The sequence below is a fragment of the Pseudorca crassidens genome, chromosome 16, assembly GCF_039906515.1.
Source record: "Pseudorca crassidens isolate mPseCra1 chromosome 16, mPseCra1.hap1, whole genome shotgun sequence".
In the NCBI taxonomy this organism is placed as follows: domain Eukaryota; kingdom Metazoa; phylum Chordata; class Mammalia; order Artiodactyla; family Delphinidae; genus Pseudorca; species Pseudorca crassidens.
This window is the reverse complement of record NC_090311.1, coordinates 48,967,282-48,990,020: the sequence shown is the minus strand read 5'-3', so window position 1 is coordinate 48,990,020 and position 22,739 is coordinate 48,967,282. Positions and strand designations below refer to the sequence as shown.

Genomic DNA, 22,739 nt, shown 5'->3' with positions numbered 1-22,739 from the left:
CATGTTAGCAGGATCATTCTGGCCACAGGGCCAAGGACAAAAGCAGGAAGGCCAATCACGAGGCTACTGTCATAATGATGGTGGGACAGACCAGGGAGGTGGCCGTGGCAGTGGTGAGGAGTAATCAGATTCCAGATACACCACAGGGAGAGCTGAAAGAATTGTTGATGGGTTAATTATGAGGTGTGAGAGAAAAACAACACCAAGATTTTTGACCCGAGCAAGTAAAGAAGGGTTGCTTCGCCCATTTTACAGAGGAGAACACTGCAGGCTTAGAACGGATAAGACATTTGCTCATGACCACACATCAAGACAGCAGAGCCAGGACTGGTGTCCCAGCAGCCAGCTGCTTGGTGTCACCACACCATCTGCCTTATGTCAAAAGGAGGAAGCAAAAGTTCTCCTCCTAAGGAGAAATCGCATGTTGGGAGCCCTCCAGACACAATTCCATTCCGACAGCACAAATGTGCCCCCTCCAGGAGAGGCCCTGCCAGGGGTGAGTTGCCAAGAGGCCCCAAGGGAGGGAGCTGGATCTTCCCCTGGGCTGTTCGCAACCAGAATATGAAGCCTGGGGAAGGGCTGGGGAGCAGGGATACGAAGTGAGGACAGGCAAACAGTAGGGCCTGGGGGCCCTGACCACACCCCACACTCATCAGCCCACTGAGTCTGTGCATTGCAGGAGGATGGCTGAGCAAGACGCAGTGTGGGCGTTGGCTGCCACTCTGCTACCCGAGGTCGTCCACGGCAACCTGGTTCCTTCTGGGACTAGAGGTCCGAGCTGGCGCTGAATTCCCTTTGGGGCCCAGGTGGGGGATCCTTGTTCCTTCAGTAGTTCTGTGTGAGCCTGTGACAGAGGCCACAGCTCCCTGCCTACCCACAGGCATCAGCTCAGGGCCTACAGCTAGATTCACAATTTGACCGCTAAGGAGATTCTACCGCACCCCCAAACCGTGGGCTGCCATCCTGGCCCATGTGTCCGGGCTCCCAAGGGCAAGTGTCAGCCCCGGGAGCTGGGAGACCCTGTGGATGAGCAACGACACTGCAGACAGGAGCGGGAGGTAGGGGCAGGGCGGGGGGCGCCCACTGCTGGTCAAGCGCCACCTTTCTGGTGGGTGGGGGGACAGGCCCCGCCCCTTCATTTCACTGTATCTCACATTCTGGCCCACGCAAAGTTCTTAAGAAAGGATATGCCCTGCAGCCCAAGGGTAGCAAAGCAGAAGGCAGAGTCACCCTGGTACACAGCCACCTCCTTCTACCTCAGCCATGCCACTGAGACAGAGAAAATCATTACTTAGCACTGCTGAGCCGAGCCCTGCACACTGGGAAATAAATCAGCCATCCAACGACAGATGCTAGACGGACACATCCCTCAGTGTTCCCACTCACCATCTCTAGACGTCTATCACAAATTGCTCATCTCAAACGTCAGAAGGACAGCTCCCTCTGCCGTCCTTCCCTCGTAAGTACCACTCCTGGTGTGGCCCTCAGAGTCTATTCCAACTACACAGACACACACACACACACACACACACACACACACACACACACACACGCACACTTCAGTCTGCGCAGAGGTAGGTGGGGCCCCCTTCCACTAGGTAAGGCACCATCCCACTGCCTACCTCACTCTTTTCAAGATCACAGAGTTGACAAAAGCAGGGTCTTGGAGACACATGGACCAGGGTTCACATCCCAAACCTGTCACTCTCTGGCTGTGAACTTGGTGCGGGTCACTTAATCCCCAAGCCTCAGCTTCCTCACCTGTAAGATGTCTCGAGCTGTGAGAAATAAATGTGTTCATGTGTAAATGTGCCCAGTAGATAGGAAGACCTCAGTCCTCTTGAAAAGCTACCAGGTAGCCTAGCTCAGAACCCGGGGTGTACCTGCAGGCTATGCCCATCCCACACCTGCAAACCTCCTCAGCACTGTGGGGAAGGCCTTAGCAAGTGCAAGGGTGTTGAGGCCTCTCGCACCTGTATCCTTTAACCTATGGAGGGCACAGCTCACAACCACTTGCTTGGCCGGGGGCCTGGAGTCCCCTCCCAGGGTACAGGTCCCTGCTACAAGGACAGCCCAGACAAGGGTACGCCCACCATGTGCAATGTGTCCCAAGGCCCAAGGTTCAGCCTTAGCTGGCGGCAGACAGGCAGATAGGGAGGACCAGAGAACAGCTCATGCCATACATCTGAGGGAATCCTCAGCAGACTTAATGCCAAGAGCCATCCATGCTTCCTCTGATGGGACCCAGCCTATCCCCCACCCCAGCCCCCCAAAACAGAGGGGCTCTGACTCTGCCCCTTCAGTTTCAGACACACGCCTGCACCCAAGTTCCCACCATACTCAGATTCGGCTGAAATTCAGCCCCGATGCCTTGCTCCCATGACCCTCCAGAGCCCGACGATGTGCATTGGGCCTTTCCACGCGGCTGGCGGTCAGACAGCACACTGGAAGGCAGGTCCAGGGCCATGAGGCAGGGAGGACAGGAGGGCAAAGGCCGCAAGTGAGAACCGGGAAACCAGCAAGACCTACAGCCGGGGGCAGGGCTACGGCGAGCCCCGGGCCCCCATGCACCTCCACTTGCTGCTGAGATGGATTTACCTGACGCATCAATCCAACCCACTTCCGACTTCATGATTTATTCACATAATTACACCCGAGTTTTAAAAAATACTGATTTACAGCTGCTCTAACATCTGGATAAGGATATCACTGCATTCCTTCCCAGGAAGTTGAGGAGCACTTTGAATTTAACGGGCTATGTTATTTTTTGTTTTTGGGGTTTTTAAAAAATATTTATTTATTTTGGCTGCGCCGGGTCTTCATTGCAGCATGCGGGATCCTTAATTGTGCGTGCACACTCCTCAGTTGCGGCATGCATGTGGGATCCAGTTCCCCAACCAGGGATCGAACCCAGGCCCCCTGCATTGCGAGTGCAGAGTCTTAGCCACTGGACCACCAGGGAAGTCCCTGGGCTGTGTTTTTACAAAAAGTGTTCCCCTTCTTCAAACACCTGGGAAGAAAGCTGAATGATACGGGCACTGGGGTAGCTTTCATTTGCTCAAGGGGACAATGAGGGAAGGGAAGGTCACTTCCAAGTCACGGTTATTTCCCAGGGGGGCACAGTGTGTGCCCATTGTCCAGGTGAGAAAACTGAGACCCAGAGGTATTGATGGCTCGGCCCAAGGCCCCACAGTTACATAGTGCAGAGTTGATCAGGAGCACGTCCTCCCTACCGCCCGCAGCCTTGCTTGCCTCACCACACCATGCTGTCTTCCAAGAACATTACAAACTTGCTCACTGTTCTTGCCTCCTGCTGCCTGCACTCTATTCTCAAGCTTGAGATATACCCTTCTTAGGCGCACAGCTAGAGTATGTTGAGAACATTTTTCTTCAAGGAAAGCAGAGCACGAGGGGCCAGCTGCCCCTTACCAGTGGTATATGTCCTTGGCATATAGAGCCCTCATTCCCTATTCAGCAAGCACTCAGTAAGACCGCTTTGCATGCCAGGCCCCAGGCTGGCACTATGGGGGGAAAGGTGGCCATACCACCCTCTGTAGCACAGATTAGAATCTAGTGGGCAAGACTGACATTAGTCAAATAATTATGTGATGGATATATTGCCGCAGAGTGAAACATGCATTCTGCAGGAAAAGCCCGGGGCGCCATGTGCATATCTAACAGACCTGGGTATGGCAGGGCACCAAGGAAAAGCTGCCCCGAGGAGCAGTGACTGGGCTGAAATGGAAAGGATGATAGGAGTTAGTGAGGTGTGCAAAGTGGGCACAAGAGCAGCAGGGGCTGCTCCAGGGAGAGGAAGCCAGCGTGAGAAGATTCTGGAAAGGTGAGTTTTCTCATTTGTAAAAGGAGGGCGACGATACCACCCCAGGGCATGGTAGCCAAGACCGAGATGATGCCGTTCAGGAGACTGGCACCCTCTTTTGACCCTGGAAATTTCCCATCAGCAACAATCCAAGGAGGAAAATAAAACCTGACACATGAAGATTTTCAATGAAACACTGTCCAAAAGAACTGACTGAAGAATTGGAAAAAGTTACAATGTCCAATAACAGGAAACATTAGGTAGGTTATGGAACATCAATTCTTTATCTCAATGCAATCATTTAAAATGATCATTAGGAGGTCTTTGCAACAACACAGCAAATGTTTATGCCAGGATGTTAGCTCAAAGAAAAAAAAGCAGAACACAAAATTGCCTCTAGATTATGAGTGACTCTTTACGAAATTTGTGTGCATGTGGTTAGAGAAGAATACAGAAAATGAAAAAGGGGACTGGGCTAGGCAGTAAGGTTATGAAATTCATCCTGATATTGTCAGAATGCCTTAAAAATAAGCAAAATAGGTGTTAGACTATGAAGAAGGACTTGCATTCAGGTGTGAGAATGGGAAGACGGATCTGCCTTCAGGAATGGGGATGGGAGGAGGGAGACTTAAGTTCAAGTTCTATTCCTGGGTGGCACAGTTGGGCCAAGTCCTTCACCTCTCTGATTCCTGCTCAATGAGGTGAGGGTGGGGGTGTTTCAGTGAGGTCAAAGGACACGACTAGGGAAGCACTGGAACAGGATGGAAAGTTCGAGTGGCAGAGTGGAGATGGAGCAGTTCTGCAGCTGGGCAAGCTCCAGGATGAGGTCGTAGGAGTCGTTTGCTAAGATGGATGGAGGAGGTTAGGAGAGGGGCGAGGTCAGAGAACCCAGACACCTGTGTGGGCTGAGGCCAAACCTGCCTACATAAAACCCGAAGTAGATGCAAATGGATTACTGCACTACAGGCCCAGGAACAGGAGGTTTTCACTGTGCAGACACAGCAGGAACGTTGAGGACTTGAACCCAGATGTTATTCCTGGTGCTGTCTCACTGAGTATGACTCTTATTGCCTCAGGTAGCCCCTGACACTGGTGGTGATGCTGCCAGGGGCTTACAGGCCATCAGCCTGCAGTTACCACTCCTCCAGTCTGCTGGGCATCTCCTTCCTCCAAGCAGCCAAGACACCAAACTTCAAGGGCGTGTCCATGAGCTTCCAGAGGGGCCCTGAGCAGCTCACCACCTACCTGCATCCTCTCCAGGGCCTCACATTCCCCCTGCGTGCTCGCTGCTCTGAAAGGGAACCCAGGAGTGGGCTACAGCAGCCCAAAGAGCTATTCTGCCCAAGAGCGCTGACAGCAGAAGTGTGTCATGATAAGATCCACAGCTACCATGACCACGATCTGAAAGGTGTCCCTTGAAAGCGTCCAACATACAAGCAGCGCAAGTGTTAGAAGCAAATCCTGAGTCAGGCTGCCAGCCCAAACCCCAGCCAGGTTAGGAATCATGTCAGTTTTTCCAAATAAAATGGAAATACACTTTGTTTACATCTCTACCTTATACGATCGAGGGGATTCAATGAGACAAGACACAGAAAGCGCTCAGAAAGTGCCTGGCCTGTGGTAAGCCTCCACAAGTACTAGCTGTTATTATTACTGCCTGCTTGGAATGAAGCAGTTATCCATCTGTTGTCCTCCGGCACTGGAAACTTCCATGAGAAAAGGCGTGTACACACACACACATCTGTGTGCACACACACGCACGGGTGATGTTTGGGAGCCCAGCTCCATCTCTGTCTAGGAGCAGAACCCCTGGGGTAGGGGGGAGTAGTGCCAGCCCTCACACCCCACCACCTGTACCAGACGCCCTCTGCTTTTCTCCACAGAGTTATTTACATTTTCTCATTTGTCTTTCTTCTGCTCTTTCTGATTTCCCACATTCTTTGATTTGCCTGTCCTGTGTTCAACAGGGGAGGTCTTTGATCACTTTCTTAATTCCGTCAGCACCTTTTGGAAGAGGCCCACGCGTCAGAGGGCCCACGGGTGCCTGTGAGTCTGGCAGTTTTTGTGTTTGATCACTCGGTCTCCTGAGTTATTTCAGGGCAGCCCTTGCCTCAGCTGGCTTTCATCCATCCCCACCCTGGCCCGCTTCCCTCTGGGAGCCCGTTCCCTCCCTGCACACCATCATCTGAGTTTGCTCCTCTCCCAAGCCCTGAACGCCAGCCCAAGTTCAAAATTCCAAACATTCATTCCACTTCCCCTTCATTGCCCTTTGCTTCTGCTTTTCTCCTGACCCTTTTTCTAAGCAAACACTCTTCCAGACATGGTTAGAGACTGAATATCTATCACGACATGCATTTGCCTTCCTGTGTATCTTGCTTTAAGGTGTCCTCCCTCATCTGTAAGTCAAAACAGCCATTCTCTAAATTCCAGCAAGGCCTCTGCTTAGCAGCTAAGCAGTGAACGAAGGGGAAAAGGAGCAAATTGAAGTGCACAGAGAAAGAGAAACTACATGCTCAGGGATGATCACTCCCCCCAGTGCTGCCAGGCTTGAGCACGGCTCACAAAGCTCTCAGCAAAGGGCTTGGGTGCCCAACACACAGAGCCCCACTGACCTGCCCCAGGGTAGGGGCCTCTGTCATCAGGCCCAGGGGCCATGGCCACCCTCGAGGTCACAGTGGCCAAGCCATGCCAACTCCCTCGCACACACAACTCCACAGAAGAACGGCAGCATCCACTACTCTGTGTCCCAATGCCAGATGGCCCTTCAGCCCCAGCTGCAAGCAGTAAGGCCTGGACATCCTACGATGGTCCCACCCGGATGTTCATCAGATCACCTGGGGAAATTTTTAAGCATCTGATGGACTGGTCACAACCCTACGGCTCCCTCCAAATTGATCCAGGGTGGGGTCTGGGCCTCAAAGCTGTCTGAAAGCTCCCTAGATGCCTCTATTGTACAGGCCGGGGTGAGCCCACTGCACTTCCGAGAGCTGGGACGCAGGAGCCAGGCGGCTGGGATCCAAACCCTGCTTCCACAATCCACCTCCAGCAAGTTACCCCCACCTCACTAGGCCTCGGTGTCCTCAGTTATAAAAGGGAGAGTCAAAATAGCACTGCTGGTATATAAAGTAGAAAAGGCATGTGAAGAGCCCAGCACAAGGTCGGCGCTCAATAAACACTAAGTACTCCCGTCTTTCTTTCATCCCGGGGTCATCCCATCCCAATTCTCTCCCTGGCCACCAGGAGGCCTCTGCAAAGGGCTTTTCAGAGGGAAATGGAAAGGCCCCTGGGTCTGTCTCTGGGGTTGGGCTGACCGCCCAAAGGCAGTAGGGAAGATGGTGTGGGTCACAGTGCTTGTCACAGGACTACTGAAGCACCCCACTAGAGCAACCAGCTACTGGGAAGGAGGACAGCATTCCTAGAGAGAACAAGGGGTAGGCAGGCACCAGGGAGACTGCCAGTCTCTACCACCCACAAGCCCAGGGTTCAGGGCAATTCTCCTCAGGCCACTGTTGGACAGGTATTCCAGGACCAGGCTCTCATGGCTCATTCTTCCTCCCTCTCCCGAGCTGACACTCATACTTTTCATCTGAACAAGACTCTGAAAGAGTCAGCCAGATGGGGTGGGCACCTCAATAGCCCCAGAAGACCCTCAGACTCCGAGCGTCCGTGTGTGTCAACTTAAATGAAGGATCAACGTTAATAATCAGGTTTAACAACCAAATAAAATTCTTCATTCATTCATTCATTTGCTTACTCAGTAAACTGCAACTGTCCAGTTGTTGTCCTCTGGCGATGGAAACTTCCACTACTCCTGTACCAGGCATAATGCTGGATGTGGGGAATGCAGAAACAAATACAGCCCACTGTATCAGTAAGCTCTTGCCATAATAATGCCATGTAACAAACCACCCAAACTTCAGCGGCTCCAATAAAGATGTTTTTAAAAAAAAAAAAAAAAAAAACTCAGTGGCTAAAACCAACCGTGATATATTTTTACAGATGTGTGGGTTGGTTGGGGCAGATCTTTTTCTCACTGCAGGTTTGTGGGTCAGTCAGCTCAGTGGCTGTGATCTGACCCTTATGTTTCTCATCCCCCTGGGACTAGTGGATTACCCAGGGCTTATTCCTTCTCTTCTTAAAGGTGAAGGTGGTAGCAACTCAGGAGGAGAGATGGAAACATCCTACATCTCTTGTACCCGGGCTCAGAACTAGCACCTTGTCACCCCTGCTAACATGCTGTTGGCCAAAGCAAGACACACGGCCAAACCAAGCCAAAGCATGAGAAAGTATACTCCACCCACCATGAGGCCACAGCAAGGGCATGATGAAGAATTGGGGGTAACTATTCAACTGGCCACACCCAGCCTCTGCCCTTCAAGAGTTCCTCCCGGCCAGCACGGGGAGTGCAATGTATCAAGAAAAATTGCAGCACGACGTGTTTTTGCCCCAGTCACTGGGGCCATTTGGGAGCCAGAGTCTTTTCTAGCCAGAAGGGAACGTCCCCTCTCTCATTCCCCCTACATACATGTCCCGTAAATTAGGCCCAGCAGTTTTTACCCCGTTTGACATGTGGGGAAGAGGCAACTTAGAGGGATAAAGGGGCTTGCCCAAGACACACTCAGTTGCCTCAGTTCTCCACTATTATTTGCATTTGGTGAGAGGGTTTATTTGAAAAAGGAAGTAGATGTAGTGTGCATAGCTTCCCAGGCTAATAGAAAGCAGAGAAGAGCTGGTCAATAAGTCATGCTATTTAAGGAGGTCAAAAAAATCCAAACTGATGAGAAGAAGCACTCATGAACTGGCACAGCCTTAATCCACAGGAAGGTACCATTTTTTAGAAAGAAAATGCAAACTTCTGGAGGACTTCCATGTTCTGAGCATACTACAGATACTGTCTCACTGAATCCTCAGGGGAACGCCGTAAGATGCTGTGAGGTGCTGGCTCCATTTGATGGATGAGGAAATGGACAATCATAGCAACTAGAGTCCTTGCCCTGAGTCCCACAGCTGGTGGGTGGCAGAGACAAGGCTGCAGGCAGACACCTTCTGTTTGAAGACCTGAGTCGCCACTGAATGCCTTAGATGACAACACAGGAGTCATCCACGTTGGCCCAGGTGAGGACAAAGCACAGGCCAGGCCAACAAGGAACAGACGGGCTCACAGAGAATCCCCGTGCCGTGTCTATAGGATGAGGGGTGGCTCAGCTCTCACCCACAACCTCCTGGGATGGACCTCATCGGCCAGCCTCAGGGATACGCATTCTCTTCCCAGCTCCTCAGGCGAACATCTGTTTTTCTCAAAGCTGTGAATGTCACATCAAAAATTTCCAATTACCTTCCCCTTGGTTTTATTCAGCATCAGTGTATTGGAGGCATAATTAGTCTGAGATGAAAACGTGTATTGTTCCCTTCTCCTCAGCAATGAAATAGGTTTCCAAATGTGCCAACAGAGAGGATTCTTCTCCAAAAATGACAAACAGAAAGTGAAGGATGAAAGCAGGAGTGAAAGACAGATGGATGACAACTGTGGCTGAGTTAGGACGGGGGTGGGGGATGTGATGGTGGAACCTGCCAAGGAGCTCCAGCTCCGAATCTCACCTCCTCCTCGCCTCCTAATGAGGATGGGCCTTTTCTGCGGCATAAAAGTGACGCTGATGGAGATGAAAGGCCAATTTCCACTGATTTGTTTCCTAATGATACATCATGAGAACGAGGTGCCTTGGGGGGTTGCTGAATGTGGAGGTGTCTGAGCATCCTTCTCCCCAGGGCTGGCCATACCCAGAGCCTGGGGGCCTTGGCCGAGGTGTGGAGGCTTCCCATTGGCCAGGGTTACCCAGAATTGGGGGAAAATAAAGACAGACACAAATTTTACATGAGTAGAAAATACTCCTAGAAGTTGGGTATTCAAGGAACCAAGACTCAGAGGTTCTCATTGACCCCAAGTCTTGCAAGAGATGAGACATTTAGCCTCTGATTTGTCCAGTCCTTGTCCAAGCAAATCTTCAAGGGTCCTATTAGTACAATACGGGCAATGATATCCATTCTGCTCCCACTCTTGCCTTCTTATAGGCTCGCCCCACAAAGCAGCCAGAGGGGTCACTAAATGGAAAACTGTTCATGTTATTGTCCTAGAAAAACCCTCCAATGACTTCCCTTCACACTTAAAATAAAACCCACTTCCTCACCTGGGCCGCAGAGCCCAGGAGGTGTACCGTCACCCACCTCTCTCACCTCACATGTCACTCTCTCCCCTCCTCTCACTAAGCTCCAGCCACTCAACCATTCTCGTTCTGTTCTTCCAACCAGTCGGCCTTTATTCCCACCTTGGGACCTTGGCAATGGCAAAGGTCTCCCTTACAAGAGCAAAGGCCCTCATGGGCCTGATTCCATCAAGCAGGTCTTAGCTCAGAAGTCGAAAGTGGCCCCCAATCACTCCATATCATGTCATCCTATTCTGGGTTCCTTCTTATAGATATCATGTGGTATCATCTTGCTTTTTGCCTCTTCCTCTCGCACCCAGAATGTAAGCTCTGTAGTTGTGGGGACCTCACCTGTCTTATTACCCACCACACCCCAGCACCTTGCAGAGTTGCAGAGCATCTGACACACAGGAAGGGCTCAATAAATATTGATGGACTCAAGACCAGGAGGGAAGCTGGTGGGGCTTGGCTTACAAAGACAACCACAAGATGAATACATACTACCTTCAGATAACTGAGGGACTGACATGGGGGAAAGAGTAAAATTGTTACATGGCCCAGAACATGGATCTAAGACTAATGAGAAGCCATGGGACAGATTTTGCCCAACATTAAGTAGGAGCTTTCTCACTGTTGAGCTGCCCAATAACAGAATGGGTTTCCTCAGTAGATGGCAAGTTCCCCATCTCTGGAGGTGTGTAAGCAGAGGCCACTGTTTGTGCCCATGGAGTCAAGAGATGAGCATCCTTCTAAGTTCCTGAGTCCACAGCCATCATCAACATCCACTTTGGTGTCTTCTGTCTTGGTCTTATTCTCCCATCCAGATTATAATCCCCAGAGCAAGGGCAGTGTATCTTTCTCCAGCACAGCCCCCCAGTGCCTTGCACAGGGCAAGGCCATGGTGACAGATGGAGCACACACGTCCGCCAGACATGGAGTGGAGTAAAACGTGCCTGATTCCCTTTAAGGTGAAAGCAGGAGGCTCCAGGCTGGGCTATCTCCGTGGGGCTCCACGTGGAGATGGGCACCTTCCTGACAGGGCTGAGCTTGTGGCCTGTGCCTTCGTCCAGGGACACAAGCCTGGAAAGTGGACAGGCGAGGAGGTGAAAGAGGAAGAGGTGGCAGTCACAGAACACCACAACCTGCACTCTGATTGCTTGTCCCCCCCGGGAGGGGCTGACATGATTTCCAGCCCCAGACAAGGAACCAAGGCTCAGGGAAGCCAGGCTTCTGGTCCAGTCCTACAGTGCGTCTAGGTGATGCTGAGAGTTGAGCTCAGATCTGAAGGATGCCATGACCTGCAATCTTGACACCTTGACCTCCAATGGGACAGACACTTTCCTCCCCATTTTAGACCTATCCAGTTGGAAACATTCTCAACACATTCTGCCTTTTCCTCTCCCCTGTCTCCGGAGAAACTGAGGCCCCTTCAATCCCCCAAGTCGAGCCCAAATTGGAACTACATTCGGTTCCCTATTGTTTCATCCAGCCTCGTGCCTGTTCAGAGGGAAGCTGATAGAAAAGTACATTCACATGCTCCCTCCTCCCAGCCCTGTGCAGGCACAGAGCTCTCTGTGCATGCCACACCTCCTTTCCATCACCTGGGACAGGTACTCACATGGAGGCACTCAGCACCGATTTGCCAAATAACCACGTGTCAGGACAAGTCATGTCAGAATACTCTTCCCTCCCAGCCCACTAACAGGAACCCAGTATCAGCCCCTGTATCTCCTCCAGTTCCTCGGGCTTCCTGGGCTGGTTCGTGGGCTTTTGCAGGAAAAAAAAAAAAAAACAGGGGCAGAAAGAAGGAGGAGTGAGGAAGAGAAGGAAGAGCACATGTGGACTATGAAAGGTGACGTATCCAGAGTCTGGGGAGACAGTGGCTTCTAAGAGACAAAGTGGGAGAGAGAACGAGGATCCTAAGAAGTGTTGTGAGTGATGAACTGGATCTTCTGACAGTCTTCGAAGGATTCAGTCAAGAACTGTTAAGCACATCATTACCTTTCCTGTTGGTTTTTTTTCTAGTGTGGCTTTACACAGAGGCTGGGCCATGGGGCACCACCAGTTTTATTTGGATTACAAATGAATGACATGCTAGTCTCCAGTGACAGTAACTCTGACTTACTATGTTAGCCATATTTAGAATTAGTCACACAAAGAAACCTGGCTCCTCATTCGTATCATAGTAAAGTGTATTACCCTCCCCACCACAGAAATGAAAGACGTTCAGTGAAAATTCTGAAACTGTAAATGTCTATTTTTGTACTCAACTATGAAAGAATTTGTGAATATATGTAAATATGTTAATTAAATTTTATGGGTCATGTTAAAATATTTTTTAAGCAGATGAATGAGTAAATAAATAAATGAGAACCCCAAATCCATTGTTTAGCTCACAACGGCATAAGTCTCTCCTGCCTGGGTGAGAAATGATAACAGTCAATATAATTCCTAGGTAAAGATCTGCCCTGTGCTAGGCACCTTTTTACATGTATTAACTCCTTTAATCTTGACAGCCATCTATGAGGTAGGTAATAACATTACCTGCATTTTGCAGGTGAGAAAAGTGAAACGTTCACTTTGGATCCCACAGTTAGTGCTGGAGCCACAATTCCAACTCAGGAGGATGGTTCCAGCCCCATGTGTTTAGCTACTCTATGAATCTGTGCAAAGATCCAACTTGCCTGCTGAGCCAGCTACCCCACTACACAGGGTCAGCCCCATCCCAGCTGCTCCTGTCAGAAGTGGCCTGCGAGCTGTTGCCCTGAGAGGCCAAAACGTGTGCATATCTTGTAACAGCTTAGGGTTAAATGGCAGAAAAATCAACCCAATGCAGTTGTCACCTTCTTGGCTATAATTGATAAGTGCTTACAAAATTTTATTTCACAGAAACACAATAATGACATGAAAAATAGGTATTTGGAAAGCACTGAGGCTCAAATGTTGAGGCTGAGGCATGTCTGCAATACCTCTACCCCCAGAATCTGTCATGCAAACACCCAAGAGCAATAATGCTGCTCTGCATCCCTTCTCCTCAACAGAGCACTCAGGCAGGAGCCCCAGGGGTGACAGGCTGGAAGGGGCAGGGTTGGAACCTCAAGCAAATTTAGCTTGCCTTAGAAGCCATGAGGCTGGAGACTGCTTATGGGAGGATGGTACCCACAAGCAGAGGGCTTCTCAAGGGCTGAGAATGTGTCTCACTCATCTTTCTATTTCTGGAGATCAGTGCCAGGTCTGACACACATGCAAAAGTCAACATGCAAAAGTGCTTGTGGGTTTGACTTGAATTAATGAGTGGAACTGAATGGCCTTCTCTGTTTCATAGAGTAAAGAGCATGAAAGCTGCAAGACAGACCAGGTGGCCAGGGCTGTGGCTCACCGAGAACATGTGGAGCATAACCCCCTACTCCTTAAGTGTGGGCTGCACGCTGTGGCATCTTTCCAAAAAGGACAGTATAGGAAAAGGGAAACACAAACTAACTTCATGGTGAAGACACTTGACAAACACGACCTCAGCCAGGTGGTCAAGGTCAACATCAACAGTGATCACTTATATTGATAGCACATTCTTTGATGTGACGATGAGAATGGCACTCTTCCTCTCCCAGTCTAATCATGAGAAAACATCATACAAATCCCAACTGGGGGACATTCTACATCATACCTGGCCAGTGCTCCTCAAAATCGTTAAGGTCATCAACAGCAAGGAAAGTCTGATAAACTAACACAACAAAGAGGAGTCTAAATGATGACTAAAGCAATGTGGTGTCCTGGATGGGTTCCTAGAGCAGAAAAGGCACAGAAGGAAATCTGGATACAGCATGGACTTTAGTTAATAAAAATGCATCAGTAATGGTTCATTAATTGTGACAAAGGTACAATACGAATGGAAGATGCTCATAATAGGGGAAACTAGGTGTGGGGTATATGAGAACTCTCTGTGCAATCTTCGCTGCTTTTCTGTAAATCAAAAACTATTCTAAAATTAAAAGTTTATTTTTAAGAATTGGAGCCTCGTCCTGAGTTCTAGACTTCCAAAATAGTCCTCAAAAGTGTTCCCTTTGGGCTTCCCTGGTGGCGCAGTGGTTGAGAGTCCGCCTGCCGATGCAGGGGACACGGGTTCATGCCCCGGTCTGGGAAGATCCCACATGCCGCGGAGCGACTAGGCCCGTGAGCCATGGCCACTGAGCCTGCGCGTCCGGAGCCTGTGCTCCGCAACAGGAGAGGCCACAACAGTGAGAGGCCCGCCTACCGCAAAAAAAAAAAAAAAAAAAGTGTTCCCTTTTCCCCAATTATCCCTGCCTTCATCAGTGCTATGTCAACGCTCACCCAAATATTGCCACCACCCTTCCTCCCTGGCCCCAGGCCCCCACCCAATCCACCCTGCTCCCTGAGGCCACCCAGAGCTTTCAGCAGCACAGGTGTGACGCCCATGTTGCAATGGCCCCCCTATCTTCAGGATTGATTCCAGCCCCCAGCACTGCATCTGGGGTCCTTTCACAGCCTTGCTTCCTACTCTTCCTGTAAATGCCTATTACTCTGTCCCCAAAAAGCTATTTCTCCAGCTTCCATGTGCTTCCCTCCCATGCTCCTGTACTTGCTGATACGTCACCTGGGATGTCCTCTGCCCACTGTTTACCCAGGCTGGCTCATGCCTGTCCTTCAAGACGCAGCTCATACATTGCTTCCTACAGAAAGCCTACTTTGGCCCCAGGGGGGATATGTTGGCTTTGGTGGACACCCCAATCATACCTACACTTAAATCTATTCCGTATTGTTGATGATTGCCTACTCTCGCTGAGGACAGGCACAGTGCTCTCACTCATGTATTTCTAGTGCCAGTCTTCACCAAATGTTTATTTAACAATGAGTTAATCACTAGGGGAAAAGGTGGGGTAAAAAAATCGTAGCCAGCATTCCAGGACTTTTGCTCCTGGGTTTTAAATTACAGATTCTATGCTTCAGAGACCCATCAGCCTCGCTAGAGTCCTGTGTAACCACATTCCATTATATGGCAAATGTAATGGTTACTAGATTTAATTATAGCAGGATAATTAATGTCAAGGTATTGCCAGTTTGGACATAAAAATTAAATATCACCTTCAATGTAACTATTCTCTAATGCTGTGATGACTGGGCTTGGAAATCCCAGTTTCTGAGGAGAGGTACCTTTACCATGGGGGAAGCGATGCCAGGTAGGACTTCTGCCTTGCCAGCTGCCACTGTCCTCCAGGAAGCGTGCCCCTGCCCTGGCTTGAGGCTGAGCTCCTGGCACCCCTCACCCTGAGATGGGCCCCATCTCTTACACACGCAGGCACAGACCACCATACCTGGTCTTGCTCTGGCTAAACCAAGGACCTTAGACAGAGGAATTTCTCAAGGGATCTCTCTAGGACCCTTGGGAGGTTCCCAAGTCACACGTCCTTTCGTGACCTCAACTTAGCTCCATAACAAGAAGTAAGAGCAACCATGAGGAATGACGGACCCTCAGAACCTATGTCAAGGCAGAGAATGTACAGCCACAGCTCAGGGAGGGGATGCCCCACCTGCTGCAGACCAGGAAGGCCTCACCTTGGGCCTCCAACCCTCTGCCACGCCCTCTCCTCCAGCCACTCACAACCCTGGCTCTGGTTCCATCCTTAGTGTGACTGTGATTTCATTCTGTGCCTAACAAAAAACATCGTCTCCTGTCAGTAGACTTCTGGCTACTCTCAAGTGCTAGGATCACGAATGCTCACACCACACAAGCCAAACACAGGATACAATGTGCCACCCTAGCCCCTCTCTCTCCCTGGATCCAGCCCGGACTCGGGAAGAGACAAGCCCAAGCTCCCTCCTGGCTTGCTGGAACATTTATAAATACTAGAGCCCTGAGCAGCCATGTAATGAATCCTACTACCCTAAGGCCACCATGCTGTGAGGAAGCTCAAACTAGTATATTCAGAGAGACCATGTGAAGAGGGAGAGATGCCCAGCCAGCCTCCAGCTTCTCCTTCCCCTCACTGTTCCAGATCCAGCCATTGTCTGACTGGAACAGCAGGACAGACCCAATCCAAAATCACCCAGCTGAGCCCTTACCAAATTTCTGACCCGAGGAAAACATGAGAGAAAATAAAATAGTTTTTGTTTTAAGCTACTAAGTTTCAGGGTGGTTCATCACACAGCAATAGATCACCAGAACAAAGGTCCAACATCAGAGCTACTGCAGTGAACAAACAGTTCTCGGATCCTTCTTCCAGCAGCCAAAATTGGCTTCAGCTTCTCAGAGTGGTCCCGGTCCCAATGTGGGACAGAGAACGACGTGCCAATGTCCTGGCGCTCCTGCTCAAACAACTCCGTGAAACATTTACTCATAGCCCACAATCGCAAGGCCTGGGATTCCCAGGCCCCATCAACCCCACACAGCAAGGACTCCCTGCCCCTACCTCACTCCCACCCACCAACCAGAAGTGAAATAAAAATCACCTCTGAGGGCTTCCCTGGTGGCGCAGTGGTTGGGAGTCCGCCTGCCGATGCAGGGGACATGGGTTCGTGCCCCGGTCCGGGAAGATCCCACATGCCGCGGAGCGGCTGGGCCCGTGAGCCATGGCCGCTGAGCCTGCGCTCCGCAACGGGAGAGGCCACAACAGTGAGAGGACCGTGTATGGAAAAAAAAAAAAAAAAAAAAAAATCATCTCTGAGCACTCTGTGACCGAGCTGAGACCTCATGTTACAAGTAAGACAAAGATGGTGCCAAAGGCTGTAGTTCTGATGGGAAGCACAAACTGCACGGTCATCCACATCATCATTACCACCATCATCATCATTACCATCTGCACAATCACCATGGTCATCATCGCCACCATCAGCACCACCATCTTCATCATAATCTTCATCACCATCATCACCGCCATCATCACTACCACCACCACCACCATCATAACTATCATCATGACCGTCACCACCATCTTCAACCTAATCATCATTGTCATCATCACTGTTACCAGCAGCAGCAACAGCAGAAGCATCACCACCTTTATCACAGTAATACCAGGGACAGTTACTGAGCACTTTACTATGTACCAGAAACCATCCTAAGCACTTCAAATGCACTGTCTTGTCAAACTCTCATCACATTCTCATGATGTTGTCCTGCTACTACCCCCCATCCTAGAGATGACAAGACAAAGTTTTACAGCAGTTTTATAACTTGCCCACAGCCACCAGCCATAAGGCCAGTGCTGGGATTCTAACCCCAAATGCACTAACTCCAAAGGCCATGCCCATTCTAACTGCTCTGGCTCTCCTTCCCTCAAGCCGGCTCCATGGCTCTTCACCCTGAATTGCTTTAGCAATATTCCACTGGAGACCCCAGACCCCCGAACATTACCCGGCAGTGCCTCAGTCCCTGAATCTGGAAAATGGGAGTGGTGACAACAGCCTGGTCTGGGCAGAGTGTCAGATCTGAGGGACCCTATGTCGTGGGAGGGGGCAGGGTGCAGTCACTTACTAATCACCTGCTCTAGGTCAGGCAATGCTGGGCACTTCCCATACGTCTCATTTAAACTTCACCAAGCCCCGGGGGCAAGCAGGGATTAGCTTCCTATTTTACCAGTGACCCCAGATTCAAAGAGTGAGCCCAGCTGTGTAACTGCCAAGCCCTTGCTCTTTCTGTTGCCCCCAGTGCTCCCCAAACTTGAGGACAGGTCATACCTGCCACACAGCAAGGCCCCTCTGTCTGACCATGTCGGAGAAGCGGGGTCATTCACTGTACATTCACTTAGAGGGATGAATGGGCCCGGGATGTATTTGCTTTGCCTTCCCTGGGGCAGGCAGCCATTCTGGGCATGGCTCCAACCTCAGAGGAAGAGACACCAGACAACTGGAAGGGAACACACAGTCCCAGGGTTGGAATTCTCCCTGCTCAGCCTCTTCCTGGCTCTGGAGTCCAGCCGGGTACCCAGCTAGCTTATTATACAACTTCCCTTCTTTTTGAAGCTAAAACTAGCCAGATTTGAAAGGACACCTCCCCTCAAAGAAAGAAAAAGTCATGATTTTTTTTAAATTGGCCACTGAATTAAATGTGCAAATAGTGTTCCCCATCACAAAGAGAAAGTCTTTTTTTCCCCCACGTTTTATTTGCCTCCGAGGTTTCCTATTATGCCTAGGCTATAGCCATGGCCCTGATGGGACTGATCCCATGGGGTCTGGACACATGGAGAGCCCCAGTGGGGTGTGGAAGGGGGTTGGGGGAAGCAGGCGGATAAAGGTGGGACCCAAGAGCAAACTGACCCGCATTACACACACACACACGTACACATGCACACACAAAAACACAAACATACAACAGCAGCCCAGATTTGTTTACATATTGGCACAAGTGCAAACAAGCAGAGGCCGACAGGTGGCGAGGCCTGCACTGGCTCAGTAGCAGTCCTGCCTGACTCCCATTAGGTGACTGAGGAAAGGTTAGTCATGGTTGGGTTTGAATTCCCTGGTGAAGGAGAGAGGAAAGACGTTTCTGCAAAGAGCATGTCCTCTCGGCCCTTCCAGAAGGAGAGCCCTTGGAACAGCAAGGCAGGCCCATTTGCACACACATTAATAAAGTGAAAAGCTGTTTAGGTTGATTACTTGCTCCTCACGGAAGCTGCCGTGGTGGTTGCCAGGAGGCTGCACTCCCCGCTGAGAACTTGCCTGGTGAGACACAAAGCAGGGGCCTAATTCCCACACCAAGGGCCCATGCAGAGAGCCCCAAACGAGCTCCTGTGCCCTCCCAGAAAGCAGTGCTTTGTGCTCCGACCCTGGACCCCTCCCCACATTCACCTCCCACCACCCTTCCCCTGGCTCACCCTGCGCCAGGCCCACCCTCCTCCTCACAGATCCTCCAGTGTGTGCCAAGCTCAGTCCAGCCTCAGGACCCTTGCACATGCTTTCCAACTGCTGACATCGCTCTGCAGTCAGATCTTGCTTGATGGGCTCCATCACATCCTTCTGGTCACTCCACGAAAGCCACCTCCTTGGCAGCACCATCTCTCATCACTGCAACTAAACAGTGTCCCAACGACCCACTCTCTTCTTACCTTGCCTTATCTTTCTTCAAGGAGGTTGTCACTAACTGAATTACTTTGGGTTATTCATTTATTTGCTTAGTGTCTGCCCACTGCCTCCACTAGAATGTGAGCTCTTTGAAGTCAGGTACCATATCTGTCTCAGCCCTTCTGTATGCCCAGTACCGAGAATGGCCTGGTCCATACTGGCTGCTGGATTAACATTTAATCCATTTCAAGACAAGCAAACTGAGACCTGGAGAGGCACTGGAGTCAGAAAGAGCACAGCATCCCAGGGGAGCCTGGTCCGGGCCGGGCTCAGGCATTTACTTGGGCTGTAGGCTCACTTCTCATGTTTTTCTAAACCATGTCTCACTTGCAGGAAGGGACCAACCTCACCTCTCAGTTGCTTCCCAGCTCTAGTTGCTTCCCAGCTCTCAGAAAGAGCTGTGTGGAGTAGATGCTCAGAGTCACCAAGTACATCAGCCAGGCTTTTAAGAAATTGACCAGTTCCCGGTATCATACTCAGGAGCACCCAGGGCCATGGAAAGCTACCAGACTCAAGAACAGGACACTGCCGGCCCCAGAATAAGCAACTAGCAGCAGCACTGTGGAGTACTATTAGGGCCCAAACCAACACCAGTGATAACCTCTGTCTAAGGAGTTGACCTCCACACACTTAGTTCGCATTTAATGTAGACTTTGAGCAACGATGTATAATAAGCCCAAGAACTTCCTGCAGATAAATACAAAGAAGGATCCTAAGGCAGGTCAGCAACATCCTGACACCAACTGGCAAGGGCAGGAAGAATAACAGATGCACAGAAAATGGGGTATCTTGAGGATCCAGGAGTGAAACAGGAACTCTTAGGAACACTGTGCTAAAGATGATGGTTGATTCCTAGTGAGAAAGAACTGGGGAAGGAGAATGGGCTCACTTCATTCTATGCCCATATTTTAATATGCTGAAGTTGACAGTATATAAGAGATAAGCCAGACATTGCCACTCAGCAGTCTGAAAAGTCTTATCAGCCCTGCCACAGGCAGAGTTGGCCAACGGAGAGCTTAAAAATCTAGTAATTAGTTGCCGACATTTAAGAATTAAGAGATTTCACAGTAAAGTCCAGATTTCTGCGTCCTGTTGAGACACAGGAAGCAGCAGCTGCAGCAGGCCTTCACGTGGGAACCTCACTGAAGCCTGAGCATCCCCTCCAGGGAATGATGTGCCCTCCAGGTGCCCACAGGTGCTACACTCTCAGCTCTTCTCACAGCCCACCTGCTCTACACTTTAATATACCTGCCTGGAGGTCATGGGCATTCAGGTTTGTGATTTGTGTCATATCTGGCTGGCAAAGGGTGGCTTTAGCCATTCTTACCTAACCCTTTGGTTGTCTTCAAAATCTGCACGTGACAGAATTAGCCAAGAGTGGTTCTTGGGGTTGCCTGGGTTGGATGGACCCACTTGACTACTGCAGAGCCGCAAGAAAAGAGCTGATGCACGGCGCCTTCCCCCATGCTGTCAGCATGGCACTCTCTCCAGTCGGGGGCTCACCGGTGGGCACCCAATTCTCTCGCTCATAGCTCTTCCTGAGTGTGAATTTTCTCTCCAGTTAAGCTTGGCCACTCTTTGGGGGCGGGGCCTGTACCTTTCTCCCCCAAAGCACCCACTGTGAGGGGTCTGGGGGCAGGTCCCACTCTGTCTTGATGGTGGCCGACCACCGACAGTGCAGAAGGAGCTCAAAGGCTGCTCAAAGCACTGCTCCTCTGAGCCACTGACACTTCCACCCTTGACCCCAATAGCCCAGGTTGGTTCTACAATCTCAGTCAAGTACCATCCAAAGACACGAGGAAGGTATTATTATCCCAGTTAGCAGACCCGTAAACAGGCTCAAAAAGATGGCGCCAACTGTGAGCTGGGGTCTCACCGTGTGCCTATCTGTTCCAACGGCAATGTCTCTTCCTCTGTGCTGTCAGCAGCCCTAGCTCCTGAAGACGCACCATCGTGTCCCCAGCTGAGCATCTAAAAGCCTCAGATTTCCTCCGGGAAGAAGGGACTAGGTGGGTACGGGAGGAAGGAGGAAAAAAAGGGGACACACTCGGGTCTTCTGCCCTGGCTCTTGTTACTGAAATTAAAGTGCTTCTAGTCCTGAATCTCCCTATGGAGAGATTCAGGGTAGGAACCCAATGCCTTCCCTCACTGCCTGCCGGTGTACCGGGGCTTGGTATATGGAGTTGGGGGATGCACGCAGGTTTCCCCTAGTAAATGTTTCCTTCGATGTTCTACTTGCATCTGCTGCCTTTCTTCTCACACCTTCACACTGGTCTCCCCCAGCATCTCCTTTCTCCCCAATCTCCAGGGCTCCAACTGTGAACCACAACCCTCGTTCTTTGCTTTCTCCCTGACATCACTCATGGGTGCGGATACTGAAGACTCACGGGTAACACACCAGGGGAAGGGATACGCCACTCCACTCCCACATAGCAAACAGCTGAGAAATGAGTATTAGACCCACCTATTCATGGCCCATCAACCACGCCCACGTCTCTCCTTCAGTCAATCGACCCAGCAGCAGGTCTCCATCAGAACCCCTCATGTCAACCACCAGCACATTTCAAACTTTAGAATGTTGACCTTGCCCAGAGTCACAAAAGATTTTATTCCTCTCAATGCCTCAGGGCCTCATATCCTTAAATTTTCTAAGACTCATTCATCTCCCCATTGACACAATAGTGCTAGCCATGTGCTAGGCACTGTGAAGGAGGAAACAGGGAGATCTGCACCCCAGAATGTTCCCTATGCTTAATTCTTAGAGTAACCTTGTGAGTCAAGTATCATTAACTCCTTTGTACAGATAGGGAAACAAAGCTCAGAAAGGTGCACGGTGAGGAACGGGACAGAAGCTGGACCATGTCTGTTTGGAACTCTGCTCTTTCCCCGTCCCACTGACCACACTATAGAAGGGTCAAGTAAAATGCCCTCAGGCTTGCTGGTGACCACAGTGTCCCCTGAAAGATGCTCTTCCGGTTACCAAGGAGAGGCACAGGCAGCCTGTCCATCCCCTCACACTCTCTGCAGGTGTGTTGGCAAAGACAGGACCGCGATGGGGCAAGAGGGATCCCTCGTTCCCCAGATGAACCGTCAGAGGTATCCAGTCCACCTTCTGGAACCCGACCCCACCTGCTCTTCAATGGCAATTATCATCGAGCCCACCATTTGTCAAATTATAGGAGGAAAATGGGCTTCCCCTTGATCTGTCAAAGGCAGCAAGTTTCCTCCTTCTCCCAGTGGCATGTAGTCGAAAAGATCTGGGCTGTGAGTCAAGGAGTTCTGAATTCCCATCCCAGCCCTGTCACTCTATCTGTGGGAGCACAAGCAAATCTCTAAATCCCCCAGGCTCCAGAGCTCTGTGACAGCCCTTCCTTTCCAGCATTGCTGAGGAGATGCGGTGAGTTCATGGGTCTAAATAAGCGAGTTTGATAAAGGCCTGTTTTCCATCTCTCCTGCTGTTCCACATCCCCCACCTTGCCACTCTCACCCCAAAGTTGACAAAGGTCAAAACAAAGTTCAAGAGGACCTTCAAGATGGCGGAGGAGGAAGACGTGGAGATCACCTCCCTCCCCACAGATACATCAGAAATACACCTACATGTGGAACAACTCCTACACAACACCCACTGAATGCTGGCAGAAGAC

At 50.5% G+C, this 22,739-nt stretch overlaps 1 protein-coding gene and 1 non-coding gene across 3 annotated transcripts in view; both read right to left on the bottom strand.

Annotated features, from left to right (window-relative positions):
- GRID1 (glutamate ionotropic receptor delta type subunit 1) overlaps positions 1-22,739 on the bottom strand; it is a 666,917-nt gene that overhangs the window by 429,062 nt on the left and 215,116 nt on the right. The gene's annotated exons all lie outside the window — the stretch shown is intronic.
- TRNAA-CGC (transfer RNA alanine (anticodon CGC)) lies at positions 2,890-2,962 on the bottom strand. Its single transcript has one exon. It is a non-coding gene; the product is annotated as a tRNA-Ala (tRNA).